The sequence below is a fragment of the Pinus tabuliformis genome, chromosome 3_1 (genome assembly GCF_031772625.1).
Source record: "Pinus tabuliformis cultivar Carrire ecotype Pingquan chromosome 3_1, CPIR1, whole genome shotgun sequence".
In the NCBI taxonomy this organism is placed as follows: Eukaryota; Viridiplantae; Streptophyta; class Pinopsida; order Pinales; family Pinaceae; genus Pinus; species Pinus tabuliformis.
Window position 1 is genome coordinate 255,795,727 of NC_142301.1, and position 22,448 is coordinate 255,818,174.

Consider the following 22,448-nt stretch of genomic DNA (forward strand, 5'->3'; position numbering starts at 1 on the left):
TGGTTTCGGCTAAGGTGTGTATTGCGGTTCACGGATACTTGGTAAACCCTCTTGCCTAGCTTACCCCTCTTTTATTCTTTTTGTTAATTTCTAAAATCAATTAGTTGACCGTGGAAAAACATCCTTCCTATGGAAATACTCCATCGTAGATCTTAGGTTGATACTAATGGCAACATTTCCCGAGTCTACCAACCAAGGAAATCCCCCTGACAAGAATCCTATTCCTTTTCCTTCTTTCGTAAATACCATTGCTCCTTATATGGCAACGTTGCCCCTTCCTAGAGTGACCATTGGTCTGCTAGTTTTTTTATTTTCGGCCTCGGTGATTCCGAGTGTCCAAACTCCTTTTGAGCCAAGTTCTCCTCCACCTGAACAACATCAACCTAATGTTGATCCTAAATTTGACCCCTCGCTTTCTTCGCCTATTTCTTCACCTCGTTCTTCCTCTTCGCCTCATGAAAGTCTGAATTGTGGTAACCAAGAAGCTAAGAAGAAGAAGACGAAGAAGAAGAAGCAAAATAAGCAAGGGGGAACCAAACAACTATTGTTACCGATGCAGCTAATGAAGAAAAACTTCCAATCAGCCCTGGAAAGTAAAATTCCCTTGCATGTTATGTAGGGGTGACCACCTTCTTCAAAATCTCCCTCATATCCCCAAGGTCGTAGAAGTGTTGTCCACAGGTTCACATCGACCTTTGTCATCAGCCTCTGGTGATCATGCTGGTGATAAACCTTCAACTAGTAAAGTTCATGGGAAAAATGGAAAAGTCAAATTTCCCTGTAAGTTGAGTGAAGGTAATCATCCCATTCACCTTTTTCCTCTTATGGATGAAGCTTACAAAGAGTTGGAAAACCTTACAACTTATCAACCTTGTCTTCCGTCAGGTATCAAAAGCATTCCCCTGATCCTTTGCTAATTGATCAAGTGATTGATCAAAATTCATCTTTGGTCAATCCCGCTCTCTCTGAAAGTGAGTCTCGTGAGTCCATTCTTGATCAACCATTGGTTGAGAAAATGGTAGAATTTGTTGGGTTGTGTTATATTCTTTCCACGACTAGCCCACGTAGTTAACCAGGGGGTTAGAAGGGGGGAGGAGCACCCCCCTTCGTTGCGTCGATTGCATAGTAGGGGGGTTCACAGGGGGTTTGAGGGGTGTAGGTAACCCCACTCTATGGGGTCGAGGTAGTGCCCTAGAAAATTTTGGTTTTGGACCCTATGTTAGGTTGGGGGGACCCACCTATGCTTTTGTGCATGATTTTCGCACATGGTTTTGGACGCAATGGTTTTTGGTCCATGGCTTTGGATGCGATGGTTTTTCGGTCCATGGTATTGGATGCTTTGGCATGTATAAATATGTATTGTAACATTGAAAGGAACATAATGAAAAATCAAGCTGGTAGTCTCGGTTTTGGGATCTAGGGGAAAATCACTGTGTATATGTGTTTTATGTGATATGCTCTCGCATTGTTTATTTTCTGTGTTCCAGAATTCATATGCAGGTAATTTCTGTACGGGGTTAAAACCTACATTTGGTATCGGAGTTGTTTTTGGCTTCAAGGGGACGCCTTTGTTGCTAAGGGGTTTCACTTGGGCCTATGGTAGACCTTGTTCAGTGGGAGATCTGCGAGATCGATTCTAGTGGTGAAAGAATATGGCGAGCAGTGGAAAGATAGAGATTGAGAAATTTAATGGTCAGAGTTTTGAGTTGTGGAAACTCAAGATGGAGGATCTGTTGGTGGATAAAGATCAATGGATCGTAGTAGATCCTGGTACTAAACCAACAGGAATGTCTAATGAAGAATGGAAGAAGTTAGATTGGAAGGCGAAGAGCACAATACGATTGTGTGTCTCAGATTCAGTATTGTTGAATGTATCATAGGAAGCTACGACGAGGGCTTTGTGGGACAAGTTAGGGACTTTGTACCAATCTAAGTCTCTGGTGAATAAACTGTTCCTACGGAAAAAGTTGTATAACCTGAGGATGAAAGATGGAGACTTGGTGATAGAGCATCTAAACGCATTTAATACTGTGGTAAGTCAGTTAGCCTCTGGTTATTGCAATAGGTAGCAATGCAACTGCCTTGCAGTTTGATGAAATAGTCTCATCCTTGCTGATCGAGGAGATAAGACGGAAAATATGGAGAGCCAGAATGGTGATACCTTGTCTGTACGACGAAGGTCCCAGAACAGAAACAAAAATAAGTCATCGAGTGGGAGATCTAAATCTCCAGGAAAACTTGTAAAGGTGGTGTGCTGGAAATGCAAAAAGGAAGGGCACTACAAAAGGGACTGTAAATCTAAAGCTCCTGATAAAGGAAAGGGATCTAATGATGCTCCTTTTGCAGAGGCAAAAACCACATCAGATGAAGGTGGGGATGTGTATTTGGCTTCTTCAAGTACACATGTAGATCATGAGGCATGTTTGATTGACTCAGGTGCATAATTTCACTTCACTCCCCATAGAGAGTGGGTTTACAAGTATGAGAAATACGATGGTGGTGATGTCTTCTTAGGGGATGATAGGAAGGCTAGAATCGTTGGTCGTGGAAAAATAAAGTTGAAGTTGCAAGGTGGAAGGGTTAGAACACTTCCAGGTGTTCTGCAATTCCTGCATTGTCCAGAAATCTGATTTCTGTAAGCAAGCTGGATGATGCAGGTGTAAAAATAGTGTGCGAGAAGGATACCTGCAAGATGGTTCGGGGAGCACTGGTATTGAGGCGGGGAGTTCGGACTGGAACTATGTAGAAGCTGCAAGGTAGCACTATTGTTGATGGGTGCAACAGTTTTGTGGTTCCTGAAAGTGGAGCAGAAAATCTAGTGGTCTTTGTAGAGAAGACCATGTTGTGGCATTAAAGGCTTGGAAATATTGGAGAGAAGTGCCTCCGAATACTTCATTGTAAAGGTATGGTAGAAGGTATGAGTAATAGCTCTCTGGATTTTGATTTCTGTGAAAATTTTGTATATGGGAAGCAGAATTGGGTGAGTTTCTCCTCTGGTGGTAAAAGGGCGAAACAGATATTAGAACTTTTGCACAGTGATGTGTTTGGACCTGTGAAGGTTCCATCACTAGGCAAGTCTGTGTACTATGTATCATTTATAGATGACTTCTCAAGGAATACATGGATATATTTCCTTAAGAAGAAATCTGAAGTCTTTGCTAGGTTTAAAGAATTTAAGGTTCTGGTGGAAAACTAGACAGAGAAGAAGATAAAGGTGTTGAGGACAGATAACAGTGGAGAATTTTGTCGTAAGGAATTTGAAGAATTACGTAAGAAGTGTGGTATATCATGACAGAAAACTATTCCATACACACTTGAGAAAAATGGAGTTGGGGAAGGAATGAACAAGACATTGATGGAAAGGGAAAGAAGCATGCTTAGTGGTGCCAGGTTAAGATAGGAATTCTGGGCAGAGGCAGTGGAGATAGCATGTTACTTGGTCAACAGATCACCTTCATCATTGTTGGAGGATAAGACTCCACAAGAGGTATGGACTGGTAAGAAACCCTCTCTTTCACATCTGAGGGTATTTGGATGTGATGCATATGTACATGTTCCAAAGGAGAAATGAACCAAGTTGGATATCAAATCTGAAAAGTGCATCTTTATTGGGTATAAAGATGGTTTAAAGGGTTATAAGCTTTGGAACCCAGTAACAAGGAAGGAGCAATCGACAACAGTGAAGCGGGTTTTCAGGTATTTGAGTGGCACTAGTGATTATGCTTTGTGCTTCCAAGGAAGACCAGGATTGGATAGATTGTTGGATATTCATGGCTTTGTTGATGCAGACTAGGCTAGAGATCTGGATCAGAGAAGATCTACAAGTGGGTATGTGTTTAACCTATTTGGAGGTGCAATCAGTTGGATGAGTAAGAAACAATATGTAGTGGCACTATCAACTACAGAGGTAGAATACGTGGCAGCCACTCATGCAAGCAAGGAAGCAGTTTGGTTGTAGAGATTGTGTTCAAGTATGAGGTTAGTACAGGGAGTTATAAGGATAGACTGTGATAGCCAAAGTGCAATTTTCTTGGCAAAGAACGCTGCATATCATTCAAAGACAAAGCACATTGATGTTCAGTATCATTTTGTGACAGATATGATAGAAGACAAAAAGGTGTTGCTACTAAAGGTGGATACTTGAAGAATACTGCAGATGCATCAACAAAATCTGTGAGCTCTAAGAATTTCTCCTGGTGTAGAGAAACAATGGGCATTGTAGGGCTGGATAAATGACTAAGCTCTCTTGTGGCTCCCTGTGAAGAGAAAACAACAAGTGGGAGAATGTTGGGTTGTGTTATATTCTTTCCATGACTAGACCACGTAGTTAACTAGAGGGTTAGAAGGGGAGCGGAGCCCCCCCTTCATTGCGCCGATTGCGTAGCGGGGGGGTCACAGGGGGTTTGAGGGGTGCATGTAACCCCACTCTATGGGGTCCGAGGTAGCACCCCAGAAAATTTTGGTTTTGGAACCTATGTTAGATTGGGCGGACCCACCTATGATTTTGTGCATGATTTTCGCACATGGTTTTGGACGCGATGGTTTTCGGTCCATGGTTTTGGACGCGATGGTTTTTCAGTCCATGGTATTGGATGCTTCGGCATCTATAAATATATATTGTAACATTGAAAGGAACATAATGAAAAATCAAGCTGGTAGTCCCGGTTTTGGGATCCATGGGAAAATCTCTATGTATATGTGTTTTATGTGTTATGCTCTCACATTGTTTATTTTTTGTGTTCTAGAATTCGTATGCAGGTAATTTCTGTATGGCGTTAAAACCTACAGAATTGGCTCCATCTTCAGTTAACCGTACCTTTCAGGTAGAGAGTGAACCCTGTACTACTCAGGTTCTTCTCATTTCTTTAGTTTCGAATGAACTAGAGGGAAATCCTCCCGTTCCTGAGGTGCATGAGAGAAGTTCTCCTTTTCCCATAGCGAAAGAGAGAATCTCTCACATTCCTATGACACCCCCTCCGAGTAGTTTAGTCACTTCTTCTGATTGGAGTTGACTAGCAAGATACCGCCTTCTGTCTTATGTACCTTTCCAGATTACAGTACAGGCTTACCATATTGCCATACCTAGCATAGTCATAGATTAGGGTGCATCTATTAGCATTATGTCCTCAACTGCTTTGCAAGCTTTAGGTTCTCCTCATCTTGTCCACGTCACCCAGAATCTGTTAGCTTTTAACAGAGGAATCAGTCAACCATTAGGGATCCCTCCTAAGTTACCTATTAATCTTGGACGAAATATTGTCTATATAGACGTGATGTTTATCCATGGCCCATTGGATTTTAATCTACTCCTTGGTCGTCACTATTTTTATGTCATGAGAGCTCTTGTTTCTTCCCTCTTTTGAGTGATGTATTTCTCGCATGAAGGAAGCATTGTGATCATTGATCAGCTTACATTCATTGGTCCTGAATCAACTCCCACTCAACCATCATCCCTAAATGCTTCTTATGTGGAAGCGGTATCGCCCCTGCCACAGGTTAGTAATGTGGCCACTTGTTCCATGCCCACATCCACTGATGATCTAATAGGTGATATAATATGCCATGTACTGGGGGCATTGGAGCCAAATTTTTCCAATGGATCACATGCATCCCTTCCTGAGTGTTGTTCTCCCATCTAATGAGAACCTCTTGGAAGCCATAGCCTCTTTGGTCTCTGATCAGATATGGAGCAAAGTTCCTTGTCTTGTGTCAAACTTGTTAAAAAATGAAACAAAGACCATGAGGATAGTTCTTTTACTAGATCTTGATCCCAGTCGAGACTTTCACTTGATCTCGTAAGTGAACCTTCATTCCATCCACTTGTTAGTAACCAGTAGTCTAATTAGGTGAATGAAATGAAGCTTGCTAGGAATGTACCTCGAATTCATTCATTATGTTGGGGGCATGCAAACTTATCCAAGCATAGTTTATATTTGTTTCAAGCTTGCGTAAAAATGAAACTAAATCTCAAGCATAGTTTGTTTCTATTTCAAGCTTGTGTAAAAATGAAACCAAATCCAAGCATAGCTTTTTCGCGTGTTTCAAGCTTGTGAAAAAATGAAACCATCCTCAAAGTATACTCAAGCATAGTTTCCCATGTTCCAAGCTTGTGTAAGAATGAAACCATTCCCACTTTACATCTTGTGATTGTTGTTTTTATCAGCTGATTTTTGCCAAATGAGCCTTGGTTCTTTCATTCCACCGTCACCATCTCTTTAGCCGATCATATGCTTTCACTTGGTTGTTTTACCTGTGCCTAAGGAACATCTACGATGAGTCGTATTATTAGACAGCCTCTTGACCCTTATATGTTTTGAGCAGTTCCATCCTCACTGGAACCAGTTGCTATCCTTTTATACCACTCGTTCCTCTAGGAGGAGTCATCTTTAAGCTCTTTTTTGACTCTAGAAAAATTAAAAGATCGTCGAGTACTTGTATTTTTGAACTCATTAAATTAAATGAATTGATGTCATCTCAGTATACGTTTACCCCATTTTCACGTTGATATTGACTATTCACAAAAAAGGTACACCTTGGTCGATATGGTTAAGAGGTTCTCTCGAATATTTTTCTCTACCTTTTCAGCTTCGAGGGAGAAATTACAAAAAGGGACATGATAGAGTTTTATTTTTCTTATTTTTTTCAAACTCTCTAAATATGAAAAATATATCGAGATATTCTTATGTCGAACTCGTTAAAATCTTACGATGAAGGGCTCGTCACCATGATGAGACTGAGTTTTTCCTTCCTAGGACTTGTAAAACTTACAAGGATGGATTAATTTGAAGAATGAACTTATACGACAAGCACATGGTATCCTCTTCAAGCTTGTGTAAAAATAAAGAGGTATTTGGTAGAAATAGGGGGAAAAATTGAAAGTGAAACATCTATTGTATAGGTACCATGTCGCTCTTAAACATGACACTCATTCATCTATCTTGTCGGGTTTGGGATATCCTCACTCAGTCACTTGTCTTCCTAGGTTTGGGTGATCCATTTTTCCTCTCATCTAACTTTTCTGCTTCATCATTATGACCCTTGGTCCTATGTTGAGTCAAATGTTGCCACACTCTAGAGTCGTGTCACCGATATGTTTAAGAGAAGTCCTATTTGCGGTCTACTACCTATACATTGTCTGATCTCTTGCAATAGTCCTAGATCATACTCGTTTATTCCACTTTATTCCTTGTTTCGTGTCGATGATGAGGAAATTATTATGATCCTCATTCGACAGGTCACTTCCTCTCAACTTTAGCTCATTATCGAGGAAGATGAATTAGAAACTCCCTTTCAGTAGCTTAGATCTTGTATGCCTTAATGGAAAGTTCTTCACATCCGACAACAGGTTTCCATAATTGGCCTTCGATTGGATGATTCCACGAGTGTTCGACTTCAACTTCATTATCTCATTCACGGATTGTACTGTCATACCTTGACAACCATTTTCATTATTCGAGGTTTTTCTCGTGCTTGTTAACGATCCACATCATTGGCCAGTAAACAAGCGGTTTTCTAGCATATTCGGCTTCGACACATTCATTCGCATGTTAGCATTCGTACTTTGATCGGGTTGGGATGGAGCACAAGACCCTGAATCTTGTCTGATATGACTCAAGATAGGTGGGGTTAAGTGTTATTCATGATTGTACACATCTTTTTGCTATACGGATGGTTGTGACCATACCATGGGACTTTACATTTATGATGATCCTTCTATATTGGATGGCTGCATCCATACCTTGGATCTTAGATTTACAGATGATCCTTCTCATTTGGATGGTTGTGCCCATGCCATGGATCCTTTTATATAGTCCTTATTATCCTAATGGTTATGTCCATACCATGGATTCATGTTTTGATATCAGATATTTATATGTATATGTGTCCTTGATTTGTAGGTCTCCTGACAGTGTTTGTTCTCATGCTTGTGAAAGCTCGTAAAGCATCTCAGCCATCACTACCCTTTCTACCTTCATGCGTTAGGGGGCATTTGTTACACAGTATTTTGAAACACCTCCTGCAATTCCATATGACATACCACGAAGTGCCTGAAACATGACCATCATGTAGTGTACTCATTCATGTATGTAGCTCAAATATTCCCTAAAACATTTATTGGAAAATGCCTTAAGCTCCCCCTGAAGGAAATAGCTCTAAAACCCTAATTTGAGAATCATCGCTCTTATGAGACTAAAAACCATGATGGTTTCCTGTTGTATTATACTCGTTCGGTGATGACATCGCTATGTTTACTTATATACCCACGATGATCCAAAAAATTCATTTTTCCCAAAAAGGATGAGAAGCTTCGTGATCCAGAAGCTTACAGAGCAGCGAGTTGGAGGTTGTTCATTATAGATGAGGTCAAGTTCTCCCAACTTGGCCTCTTGGTGTTATCACTATGAGCTACCTCCTTGAGATGAGGGCTTACTCATATATTTGGAGAGATCCTAACTCCCTTTCCTTGCCTATATATTCATCCTCTCCCATTCCCAAATGGTTTGTCTTTATCTATTTGCACCCTTATGTTAAGATTATGCCTATATGCTATTCATTTGGCTTGGAGAATGAGTGCCTGGAGAGCCTAGCTTGGACTTGGACATTCATTCAAGGAGAACCTATTGACATCAAGGCTTGGTTGTACGCTTCCTCGTTTATTCTATTAATATACAACTGTTAATTAATTTTCCCTAAATGTGTATGTTCATGTATCATGTAGCTTAACGCTCCTTGATCTGTTAAGTAGGTTACTTTTGAATATGTTATTTGTATTTGCATGCCTTGTTGTGTCTTGATATCTCGTGCAGGTGCATAAACGTTGTGAGCAATAAGAACGAGCTCGTGACGTAGGTGATTCAAGGTCTTCAAAAAAGGAGAACGTGATAGCATCAGAATGAGGTAGGCCATCTTCTTCATCTCTCATTTCAATTGTAACTTAGGAAAACATCTAGTAGATTGTCATGTAGGTTGCTAGTCCCACTTATTGGGCTAGAGGGATCGTCTTTGTCTGTAGAGAGGATTTACCTAGACAATAGGTTCAGAGGGGTTACCCCAAAAGGTTGTTAAGGGAGGAAATACAAACTAACCTAGAAGAGACCAACCAGGATGAGCTGGAAGCCATGCCGGCCTAGGAGTTTTTTGATTCGCCAAAGGCACCCTGACCTAATAGGTCAACTCTTTAGGTTCACCCTGGAGCATTTGCATAGGGTGTAGGCAGAGGGGAATGGGTGAGTGACGTTGGATGAAATTGAAGTGTCACCACATGTCCCAATTGAGAGTGTGGGCTATGTAAGGGTCTAATCCACTAAATTACATGGCCCAACAAGAAGTTCTAACCAGAGTGATCCAAGGGCACATGTGGTGGAAATCCAAGAAAGGGGAAGCGAGATGACATGGGTATTGATACAGTGGCTGAGGAGAGTTGGTGCTAGGGTCCAATGGGGGAGGAGGAGATACAGACCCACCATCCATGCAAGCCTTGTAAGTGAAGCTGACATATAACAAATGGATGTTGTGGGAATGTGCCAAGAGGAACCGAATGGGATGATGTGACTGGAAGCACTGGCCACGTTCACAATTCTTGCAAGGTTTTCGTTGGTGAAGGGAGGGACCACATCCAGGTTATCTCGATGTTGTCATCCTAGATATATATATAGAAAGATGCTTCAAGTGAGGGTGTTGGGTTACTAGGCGGTGGGATAAAGTGAATCGACAATGACAACGATTGGCGGACATGCCAAGGTCCAATGAGGAAATAGCAAAGGGTCAAGTCATCTAGGTAAGCCCAAATAAGAGAATATAGCCGGTGACCAAACACATGGTTTGGGAACCGCTGGGAGAAGGTGAGTGGGGTGACATCTTTCATAGGGACACACCCAAAATGCATAGACTAGTGTGGGAAGAAGGCGTCATTGGGTCTTCAACGGGTATAGTAATTTTATGAAGACACCTCATTTGACATTAGAGGAATGGGGTAGTTATTATTATTACTATTTTTTATTATATATATATATATATATGAATGGTATTGACAATTCGGTAATTAAAATAAAAAAATAGTAATAATAATAACTACCCCATTCCTCTAATGTCAAATAAGGGGTTGGGTGATGTTATAGAGTGGTATCAGAGCATCCAAGTTCAACGCTTGGATTGGATGGGCTACATTAGGGGAAAGTGATGGTTTTTTGAAAAATTTACTAGGTAACTGTTAGGTGTTAAAAGTTTGTATGAACTATTAATTGTTTCATTTATGATACTTTTTTCTTAATGTGAACTATTTTCTTGATAGCATCTTGGTGAGAGCAAGGTTATGACCATTAATATGTTGTTTATTATTAATTTTCATGATAAAAGCATTGAATGATTGATGCATATGATTTGTAAATTTGTCTGCACACTAACATGGTTATTTTGTCACAATAGAAAACCCCATGGCAGAACCGTGAATGCTAGCAGATGTTCATGATTAGGTGTTTTATTATTACTTTGAAATGTCTAACAATTGATTTGGTTGATAGCACATCATAAGCATGATAAAGTATAGAAGTTACAATAATGAGGATTGGACTGGTTCAATAAAATTTTGATCAATCACAAAATGAAAGTGATGGAGTAAGAGTTAATGAAGAAGAGAGATCAGTTGGACAAGGGGGAGGGAATCACTCCCTGGATTAGATAGACACCTTGAGGGGCCTGAGGGCTGAGGTGAGAAGCTTTAATGCTGACAATGAGAGGTTGGTAAAATCCCAAGAAATAAAAGAAGAGATCAGTGCAGTCATTCTGCAGTCTCTTAGATTGGCAGAGACAATGGCAATTTGTGTTGAGGGCTAGTCATAGAGACACGACAAGCCTCCTTGAGTCAGAAGAAAACACAAATGGATCAGATGGTGGAATATCTAGAAAGAGGCACATACAAGGAAGCGAGGACAATATTCTAGGAGGTGAGCCTTTGAGCACTCCAAGAGGAGGGAATAGCACATAAGTGCATTATTCAAGAAAACCATCTAGTTATGTTTCCCAAAGGAACCACCATTCTCACCATCATCATCATTTAGGAAGAAAAGGAAAGGATCACATGCCTAGGGAGTTTAAGAAATCCAAGTCGCCCACATTTAAGGGGATATGAAGAAATAAGAGGATGTAGAAGCTTGGTTGTTGGAAAGGAAGAAGTGTTTCAGAATACATGAATATTTCGAGAATATGAAACCTAGAGTCGCCACCTATAGCCTAAAGGGAAAAGTAGACATATGGTGGGAGGATTTGAATAAGGTTGGAAGTATTTTTGAGAAATAATTGACCTAGGATGAGTTTGAAAAACTCTTTAGAGATAAATACATGTCTAAATATTATTATGATAGTAAGGCAACAAAGTTCTATGGATTCAAAATGGATTAGTTAACCAGTGATGAGTATGTCACAATATTTTTAGAATATTGAGTTATGTGTCGTGTCTCAAGGATGAAAGGTCAAAATTCAAAGATTCGCTAGTGGATTTCCTATGGAATTTGGGGATAAAATTGAGTTGATGGAACCCCAAACCCTGAAATATGTTATCAAGAAGCTAGAACATTGTTATGAGCAAGAAAAATGCAAACTTGATATTAAAAGTAATTGGAAGGATAAAAGAAAAACTGGACATAAGAAGTATTAGCCAAAGAAAAGCTTAGAAATGAAAGAAGGTAAGCACATGTTTGCAGTTCTAGACCTACCAACATTCAAGCAGGCCTTCCCGATATGAGGTCCCAATTAGACCTCACACCGTTTGGTGTAGGAGCCCCATCCAGAATATGACCTGACTATCATTTACTTAAATATTTTCCTTGGATTTATCTATTGGCAAGAAAGAGAAGCACATATGCGCCTTTGAAAAAGAAAGCAAGTGTGCTTGGTGAATGCTCAGTTGCAGGTGTATCAATTTTCTTTTACTGCGAAAGGGGAGAAAAGTGAGCCTCTAAGAGAGAGGTAATAGTACCACCATAGAATAGACACACACAAACAAGAAATATTCATCTAACATTCAACGAAATAGTCCACATATATTTTACGATTTTTACGACCACTACAACACATTCTCAATATGATAAGCACTAAAATAACTTAAATAGTTCAACCACTTTAGTACACGTGAAAATAAACATGAATCATAAACATTCATAGAATAGTATTACAAATATTCATAATCCATGCATGAAAAGCATGTTGGCCATCAGGCTTTGAATATTAAATAAAAGTCCTAACATACATGAATACAATGACCATCACTTGCTCCAATAGTGTGCTCCCCAAATGTACTAACTTTGTCTCTCTGATGCCTTATGGGAGAATCCAAGGTGAAAATTCATTTTCTTGCACAATGAGGGCATATATATAACAAATGGGGTGACTCTTAGACTACCGTAATGACTTCCACTTTACAATACATTTTCCAATATTGAATTACATAAACTACAAAATGATGTGACACATAATGACTCATGACATGACATGACACTGATGACATGGACTACATGATGACATGGCAATGTCAAGTCATTCTGTGTTGCTAATTTTTTTATTCTTCTTGAAGATAGATCTTGATCTCTTCTTCCACGTAAATATGGCTTAGAGATGAGGAGTATTCAGTGTTATATGGATCTTAAGTTGTTGTCGTAGTATGATGTCCCTTTGCTTCCTCTTAATTAATCAAATTGTACTTGTAGCTATAAAGGTGCATTCTATTATGGCCTCCTTCTCTATATCCTTCATCATAATCATCTCATAGCATGATAAAATACCTGCGATTGCAATTAACTCATGACAATACGACATTAGTTGAATAAACCCCTAATCTAAAATTCATCATAATGATCCATTAACTGAGCTGGAATTGGGTGGGAGGCTAAGAGAGAGGCTCAAGGACTACGTAGTTGTGCAGCTCAGGTAGTCAAGGGTGAGGACTAAGCCTTGAGATTGCACAATGCATAGTTCATGCTAGACTCGGCTTGAAAATTGTGTAGTTGAGGGGTTCAAGAATCCCTTTTTGCAACAAATATTGAATCTATCTCTTGATCTCATCATTCTCCAAAATAGAGAGTCGGTAGATTGGTCCATTGGGTATCGACACTTCTGTGGTTAGATTGATGATGTGCTTGACTCGACAATGTAGGGGTAACCCTATGGGTGAGGTGAAGATGTCCTTGTACTCCTCCATGACCTTGTCCATATGTTGCTACCATATGCAGGAGCCCTATCTGGAGGCCGTGGAGGTGGCCACAATATTCTTCTTTCCCTTAGGGTGAATCATAAGGAAGAAAAATTACCCAGTTTGGGAAACGCTCTTATTTCATTTCTTCGCAGAGATCAAAGAGACGACGGTAGGCGGTGCTACCTGCAATATCATGTATAACTTATTGCCTAAAGTAATAATAAAAGAGCATTGCGTAGACTCATACACAACATGACCTTTCCACAAGTATGGTTTGCCTAATAACACATCAAAAACTTCAATAGGAGTAACATCACATAGTACCTCATCTGTGAAGGGATTGATGCTATAGGGAAGGCGACACTATTGGCTAACGTGGAGATCTCATCCTTGGTGAAGCCACCAGATTGTGTACGGATACGGGTGTGGTGTGCTCAGTAGGCCCAACTGCTTCATGACCTCTGTTGAAATGAGGTTCTTTTGGCTCCCGCTGTCAAAAAATGAACTACAGCGGAGAACCCTTCACCCACATCTGTGAGTGGAAGAGGCGCTCCCTCTCCTCTTGATCTTCGGGCTCAATATTTTGGAAGTTGGTGGTGGAAACAATGGCACTCGGCTCTGTGTAAATAATCTTCTTCCCTTTTTCATTCTCCTTATCACATTTTGACTTAGAGTCAAAACATGCATGTGATTCAGAAGCCTTCAGCACAACCACCAGTGACTGCTTGGCTCAACACTCATTCGTGTTGTGAGTGGGGATCTTATGGAACTCACACCATTTCCTTGTGTCCTTCTTTGTCTTCGTGGTGTTTTTCTTTTCTTGCAGTTTCGACTAGTTGTCTTGGGTCGCCCCACCTTGGCTTTGTCTTTTTTTTTTACGGTTTGGGGGTGTCTTTCCCTTGCTTTGGATTTGCAAATCCAAAGTCCCGCTTCTTCTATTTAAATTTATGCTCAATCTTGACAACATATCGATAGACGGTGTTGAGCAAGGAGATGTCCAAGAACTCCATCTTGTCTTGGATGTAGTTATATAGAAAACCAATGTACTTGAGTACCAAATGTTGCTCAGAATCCTTAATACCAAACTTCATGTGAAGGGTATCAAAAATATCTGTGAACTTTGGCACATCTTGGTCCCTTCCCTACCGCAGCGTGGTCCACTTTATGTATTTAGCTTCACAGATCCTGACATATTAATACTACTCCTTGATGGCGTCTGAGAAAGAATTCTAGGTGGGTGTGGCCGAAAATAGCGAAGGTTACCTCTCATCCCTATTCTCCCAGTATTTTTCCCATCAATCCTTGACGTTGGGGGCAACTTTTAGGAGTGAAAAAATAATCTTTTCCAGATTAGAAAAATCATGAACTAAAAAATATTCTTCTAGCAGATTTAACCATTTATCTATGACATCCGCATCTATTTGACCTTCAAATATGGGAATGTCAAAGCTACTTCTACCTTAAAGGGAGTGGCGCCTCCAGAGTGGCCACTAAATGAAGATGCGTCGTCGGTGGGTAGTCGTCGAAGGATCTGGGTAAAGTTGTCCATCATTGCGTTCCTTTATCGCTCGAGGGCTTCTTCGAGCAATATTTTGAAGGGATCTCCTGGTCCCTTATTTGTCTTTTCTTCCTCCATGGGAGGTTGTTGGGGTTTGTGAGGCTGGTCATGCAAAGGTTCAACCAGTTCGATCCCTGATTCCTTATACCCTGGCCTCGTTGGGTACATGCAAATAAATATAGAGGAAGATCAAATCGCTTTGATACCACTGATAAGGACTTATAGAAGAACACAACAGAATACAAATATAACCATAAACAAAGAGATGCAGCAGAAAAAAAACTTCATTTCATTAATATCAAAGAATTGAAATATGCTTACATTCAGAATGGAAATAAACTAGCTTGGGCGATGATAGCTTTATCTTTGAGAATATATTTGGTGGCTACATACCTCTGAACTGTGTTACAATGAGACTCAAAAGCTACGTGCCTCTACACTATGTTACAATACCATAAATAAAACGCATAGATAATAAACTAATCATTAACGTATTTTACAATATTTACATATGACTTAATATTTAGCCGACCAAAAAAAATGTAAATATATGTTTCATTGATATTCTTTGAAAATATGCGTTCTGTTTAATTGACATCCACTTGTAAAATAAATGGTCATAGACAGGTAAAAGGAAGAAAATATCGGGTACGGATTCCATGTTGTCCTTGTCGTTAGTGGTTTGCAAATATCATGAATCGTGACGACTATCATTGGAAACGGCAGGCAATAATTGATTACGGATTTCACATTCTACTTGTGGTTAGTTACGGATGGAGTTAATCTTTTTCTTATTATTAGTCCCTGCCATCTGGCAATGGCCAGGGACTATAGTAATCAGAAAAGATGTACTTAACATTAGTTCACCTGCTTGAACGCGTCTGTTTATCCAGTATAAGCAAAGTTTTTTACATCATAGTGGTTTATGGTCTTATTTAGCCTCTTCCCGAGGCAGAGGTGCTGAAATCATATCTTATGTTGTATTTGTCCCGGTCTTTCTCATTCATTTTTCAGATGTTAGATGATTAATTCTAACATTAATCTGGCATTAATCTCGCCATATAAAATGCTAGCTCTAGCTCTTATTGCATTTGAGCTATCAGGAGGCTGAACCGATTGATATCACTGTTGCAATGTGTCATTCTGCATGCTGCTGTGGTGTCATGCTGCTGTGGTGTCTACAGAACAGATGTTGTTGCTGAGGGTAGACAAAACAGATGTTGTATAAGCATACCTAAAAGCATATCTAGATGATATGCATAACCAGTTGTTTCAGGTGGTGACGAACGAGACGATGTTGCTGAGGGACGAAGCACCACATCCATGACCTACAATGCTCCTTGCTGAAGCGACACAGGCTCCCCTGCTAAATACTGTGCCAGTTGCCTCAAGTGAATCGTTGCGGCCTGCATGAATAGCATGTGGTAAGTCCTAACCCGCCTGAACATAAAGCTCGCTTTTGATTCCAAATTTTCCCATTTCCAACCTCATTATACCTCTCTAACTCTCACTGGTACAATTACTCAGAATAAAACATGCAATTATAATACTACTGTACAGGTTTCCACAATTATTACAGTTAATATCGTAGGAACCAGATACAAGCATTTTCTGAAGGTATTCAAAGTCCCAAATAATACATCTGTTAATTTATAATACCAGAGTCCACATGATATAATAGGGAAGGCAGATAGAAATTCATAAGCAATTAGAAGGCGAAAATGCAGAAACCAAATTTACCCATTCAATTGATTTTCAAATGCATTTTGATGAAGCTAACGAAAAGAAATTTTGATGACTAACTGAGCTGAAGTCCACACATGGTGCCTGTGCGAGATGAAGTGAAGGCCACACCCGTCCTCCTATGAAGAAACATTTGTTTCATGTGGGGGATATTTCAGATCCTTGGGTCTCTGTAACGTCCCACACATGAAAGGCTGGCCACGGATTGGACTCCCCAACTTAATTAAAGAGTCATTTCTTACACATTTCAACAAGCAAATTTTAAGGAAATTATTAAAACTAAACTGTTTAATCGTTAAAATTTGTACTCTTAGACACTATTGTTTCACACCGAAAAATAAACTAATCATCCAACTGGAAAACAAAAGTCGGGAAATTAATCAATCTGGCTTTACACAGGTATCTAGTTAGCTACTCTGCAAAGTTATTGGCAACTAAAAAAATTTTTTTTATCTTTCGAAAATTTGGAAACTCATTTAGGGATTTGCTATAAGGAACTGATAAATTTCAAACTATATTATTCTAATTTAATCAGAGCTATAAGGTAAGGCCTGTAATGCACTAAAAAATTTGATAAATTTCAAACTATATTACTTTAATTTAATCAGAGCTATAAGGTAAGGCCTGTAATGCACTCAACGCAGGCTCTGGGGTTTTACCTGAAATGAAAAAAGAAACAACATGAGTCGTGACTAACCATTCTTTATAGTATCATTGCATTATCAGAATTTATCAAGCGCTGCAGAGGTCAGCCGGTCCTTATAAAACCCAGTATTACTCACTATATCTTTCCTTTTTTTGCAAACAGGTTGGAGGTTGGAGTGCGATTTATATGGAACTCTCTGTGCCAACCTCTCTGACCTACGCGGGCTCTGGCGTTCTACCTGAATTGAAAAAAAAAAGAAACAAAATGAGTCGTGACTAAAACAATAATATCAGAATGACAAAACAATCATGAAGTATTTGTGGTACCATGGCTCTCTTCCTGTTTAATGATTTGCAGGTTGCCGTGGAGAAAATATGTATCGCTTAATAATTTGCAGGGTACAGTGGAGAATGCACCACCGCTAGTCGTAGCAAGGTACCAAAAGCCCTGACACAGAGGCATGGAACAACTCCTTGTTCTGAAACCAAACCCTGTAATGATTTGCCAAGAGGGAAATAGGCTGTCCAAAATTGCCAAAAAGAATGGGTTGCGGGAACCATTTGTGCGCCACCGGCAGTCGTTGAATTGGGCATAGTCATTGCTCGTTTTCTTTTTCACTTTATTTCTTCAAAGCTTGAGGTACAAGATGTTCGAACAACGAACAGAGTGAAGCACAGTACCAAAAGCCGTGACACAGATGCAGAATTTACGAATATAACACAAATCTCACTAACCCTGTAATGATTTGCCAAGAGGGAAATAGGCTGTCCAGAATTGCCAAATCCGTGCCCTCGGCCTGCATGATACGCTGAGAATAGGTTGCTTACAGCGACGGCGATAATGACAGTGCGACCAACAACTTACAGCGAAGGCGATAATGGCATACTCAAGCTGATACCTGGGCATAGAAATCACGGAGTTAAAGCCGGTTTGACATGTTACACTATCTGTGAAACATGCAGCCAATAAATTATGTGCACAGGTGTTATGCTCTGGAAAAACATGATAATTTGACACGCGTCGGGTATTTTGCATGTTTCTTCGGGTATTCTGCATGTTTCGGCGGGCTATACCTTCCTATTTGCCTTCTTTACTTTACGAGTTATTCGCACAACCCCAGCTACTTCAGTGCTTCCAGAATCAAAACACGGAACCACACCTTCTTGCTTTTAGGAAAGACCCCCGGGCCCTACTCGATTCATGGAAGACTTTTATAGATAACTTCATGACATTGTCTCGGTCGATTTGGTTTACAGATCTACATGTAATCTATTATTGCTTGATATATTTTTATTATACTATATGGTTTTTACTTGTGAAAAAGTTTAGTATAATATGGTTTACATATTAATAAAAAATATTATATGAAAACAACTAAAACTAAACTTCCTGCAAAGTTATCATTGCACGGTCTGCAACAAGTGAGGGTTCCTCTAGCTGAATGCCCTTTCATCCGCTATATAATTATCTATATAGTAGAATACACATATTCGTTAGAGAACCCGCTCTTAACTGCCTCCAAGTCGAGATGCCTCATAGCGGCGAGGCCATTTTTGCTGAAGAGTCGTAGAATGTGCTCGAACAGGAACTCGTCGCAGGGAACCGCAAGTCTGCTGTGCTGTGCGTAGCCAAATTCCTCCTCGGCCTGCTCTAGCAGTGCCCTAAACACTGGGTAGTTCAAGTACGCCGCCTTGATAACAAATCGCCTATTGCAATTCTGCCCGACATACACCGCCACGTGTCCCGACAGCACGTCTGGTGGAATGGGCAACAACGAGCGATGATGCCCGTTGCTCGAGTTGTTCAACCCGGCCACATCGACCTGTGTGTCACCGGACACATAAGTCACTCGGCACGACCGCGATAAAGCAGCTTCCCAGCTAGAGCCTGAGCCGCTTTGCGGACGCTGGCGAGCTTCCTCCATTTTCTCACGACCTGCTTCAGTTTCACAACATGGCGGATCTCGACCCATTTGCTTTGCACGTTCATGGCGAAAAACAATTATGAAACAAAATCAATATCTCTTGGTTACTTTCAGGACGCACACGAAACAAAAGAGAAACTCCTGAACGCGGCCTATGCGCATGACCCCACTAACCCATGTCATATTTAGGGTTGGTTGTTGCACATGTCATATTTAGTGTTGGTTGTTGTACATGTATTCTCTAGGTTGAGTGAGAGATATGAAAAACAAGTGGACTCCTTTATTTATGATATATGATATGAAATGAAGTGTTACCATGGGAGATTATTTCATTCCAAATTTTTATGAAGAATTTGAGAAATCCATTAAATCATAGTAGGTGGTAATTTGATAAATGTATTTTTGATTTTTCTAGATTATGGTATAGACATCTTGTGTTAAGCTCTTAACAACACAACACAACTTCAAAATGGCCCTATCATTTTCCAGACTTAAGTTTAATTGGTTTAATCGCACGTGGAGATTTATAATGCCTCATTTTTCAAAACATTTACACTTTATAATATAAAATTTTACAACATGGGAGGCTCTTTTCATGTTTTGGACAATCAAAAGAAACTCTACTATTGGTTTAAACTATTATACTCGTCACACATAATATGCATCCTATAAATATACCAATTATATGAAGTTTTCAAAAATAACTATTGTACTCATCACACATAATATGCATCCTATAATTGGCACAATTATATGAAGGGTTGCTTGCAAAGTTTTGGGAAATTGATAAAAATTATGCTCTAAATATTTTTTTATGTCGTTTAGAAATTGTTTTTAACCAATTCAACCTATCAATGGTTATAGTGATTACAACTATCAATGGTTATAGTGATTACAATTTTATATTTAATAGATATGAGAGTTATATTCTAATTTTTTTTATTTTTTTATTTTGTTTGGAAATTGTTTTTAACCAATCCAACCTATCAATGGTTCTAATGATTACAATTTCATATTTCATATTTAATATATATAAATTATTCTCATTCCAATGTGAAATATACTCCCTAACTATTACTTTTTGGTTCAATTTAAATTCTTCAATTATTTTTTTGACAAATACACATGATGGTTCTAGTTTTTTTTTTATGACTCTGATTGTTTCCTCTATGACTCTAGCTTTTACTATTTATACATTGTATAATTACTATCATATAAGATCTTAACTTTTAAGAAAAAGTATAAGTAATTTACCATTTAAAATATTATTAAATATTTTAATTTATTTAGAAATAATTTTAATTAGTCAATATTATATAATTAATTAATTTATTTTTATTAAATTAAAAAAAAATAACTTTAAAATATTATACGTGTATAATCACAACTAATAAACAATTTCAATTACTTTCCCTTCCAGAATACTTGAAAGTATTCATAAACTTTTTCTTTTAATTATAGATATTCATAAACATTGATAATTTATTATTTTCATCATGTCGACCGGTTATTATGTAATGTTTAGTTTCTCATATTATTATTTTATAAAAAAAAATTAATATAAACTAAAATAATATGATTTATTTATACATTTAATTATATTAAATTTACTATTTTATTATATTTTTTAATTATTATTTATTTAATATTAATAATTTAAATATAATAATTAATTTTCACTAGCACAACTAATTGATGATAGACGTTTTAGACAAAATGGTCTAAAATCAAATTTCAAAAAATTATTATACCAAAAAACATATTAAAAAAAACTAGTCAACTAAAAACTAATATAACCCAGATCGGATGTGATACTTAGATAACTTTGACATCTTAACTATCCCTAAATCACAACTCCTCAAACTACCCATCAAACTTAAACAAAAATAAATAAATATAATAACATTATCAAATTTATATTATAATCATAAAAAAATATTATAACTAATATCATATTAAAGTAAAATTTATAAAAGTATTATTATCTAATCCCGTACATACTATGAAGTTTCGCTCAAAAACGTTCTGGTTCATGATATTTGGGCTATTCGCGAGCGACGCTGAAAGGGGAAACGAAATAAATTGTTATTGGCCCGACGCTACGAGGGAAAACCAAAAAAAAATCACATCATCAGTTTTGGAAAAGGTCTTATGTTATCTCGCAAAAAAAGGGTTTTATGATTGAGACTAAAGAAAGATAGATAGTTTTGCAAAGTAGAAAGTTATTGGTTTTAATATATATATTTTTTATTTAGAATTTTAAAATATTATTTTTCAATTTATAAAAAAGTTATATTATATTTAAGGTTTTATATTATCTCGCGAAAGGAAAAAGGTTTGATGATTCAGAGTAAAGAAAGGATATAGAAGAATAGTTTATAGTTTATAAGGTAGAAAGTTTTATATATATATATATATATATAAAATATTTACAATTATTTTTGAAAAAGTTTTATTATATTTATATTTTTTTATTTGTATTTTTAGGAAATATTTTTCAAATTGAATATCTATGATGATGGCTGTAATGATTAACATTTATTAAAAGCAAGATAGGTTACTGAATTTTAAGAAGGTGAGAGATTAATCATAATTTTTTAATATTTTGTTTCTAAGCTTAAAAAGAAGTAAAAGAAGCATTCTAAATTCACCATAGCTTTGTGCATTTTAATGGTTAAGAATTTTGGGACTGTGACAAATATTTTGAAAATAAGAGTGAATGTTAGTATAAGGTGGACAATCTAAAAGAAAATGTTTTCATCTTCAATTGTCTTAGTATCATACAAGTGACAAACTCTATCATTCCATGGTGTTTCAAGATTTGACCAATGCCCAATTTCACCATAAATCTCATGAAAATTAGTTCTTATTTGAGAGGTGCTTTTTCTTCTTAACATTAGTAAGCAATAATATTTTGAATATTATCCTCACTCCACAAAACGATCTCGTTATCCCCATCTGGTCTAGCAAAGACTATGCATCTCTATGTCATCCTCACTTGAGTTGAAGGCAAGGGTTCTCACTAGAGTTAGAAGCAATTTTAGGAAATTTCTTGGCTTCCATGTTGTATAACTTCTTCTTATACATAAGATACCTAGTCAGACCTATGCTTTTAATGGGGGGAAGGCTTGATTCAATCAGGAAGGTAGGGTAAGCAAAGTTTCCTTTAATCTTGATGTTGTAGGTTATAAACAACTTTTGGACCCATTCAATGATTTTCCATGAATCTTTAGATATGTTGCAACCCCAATCCTCACATCCATATAAATAACAAGAGTGACAAGAGTCTCAAATAAGATCTTCTTTTATCCCATATCCAAAGATCTCCCAACTTACAATTCTTTTCAAACTCATAGTAATCTTCCCATCCTCCATTTATCCTTTTCTCAAC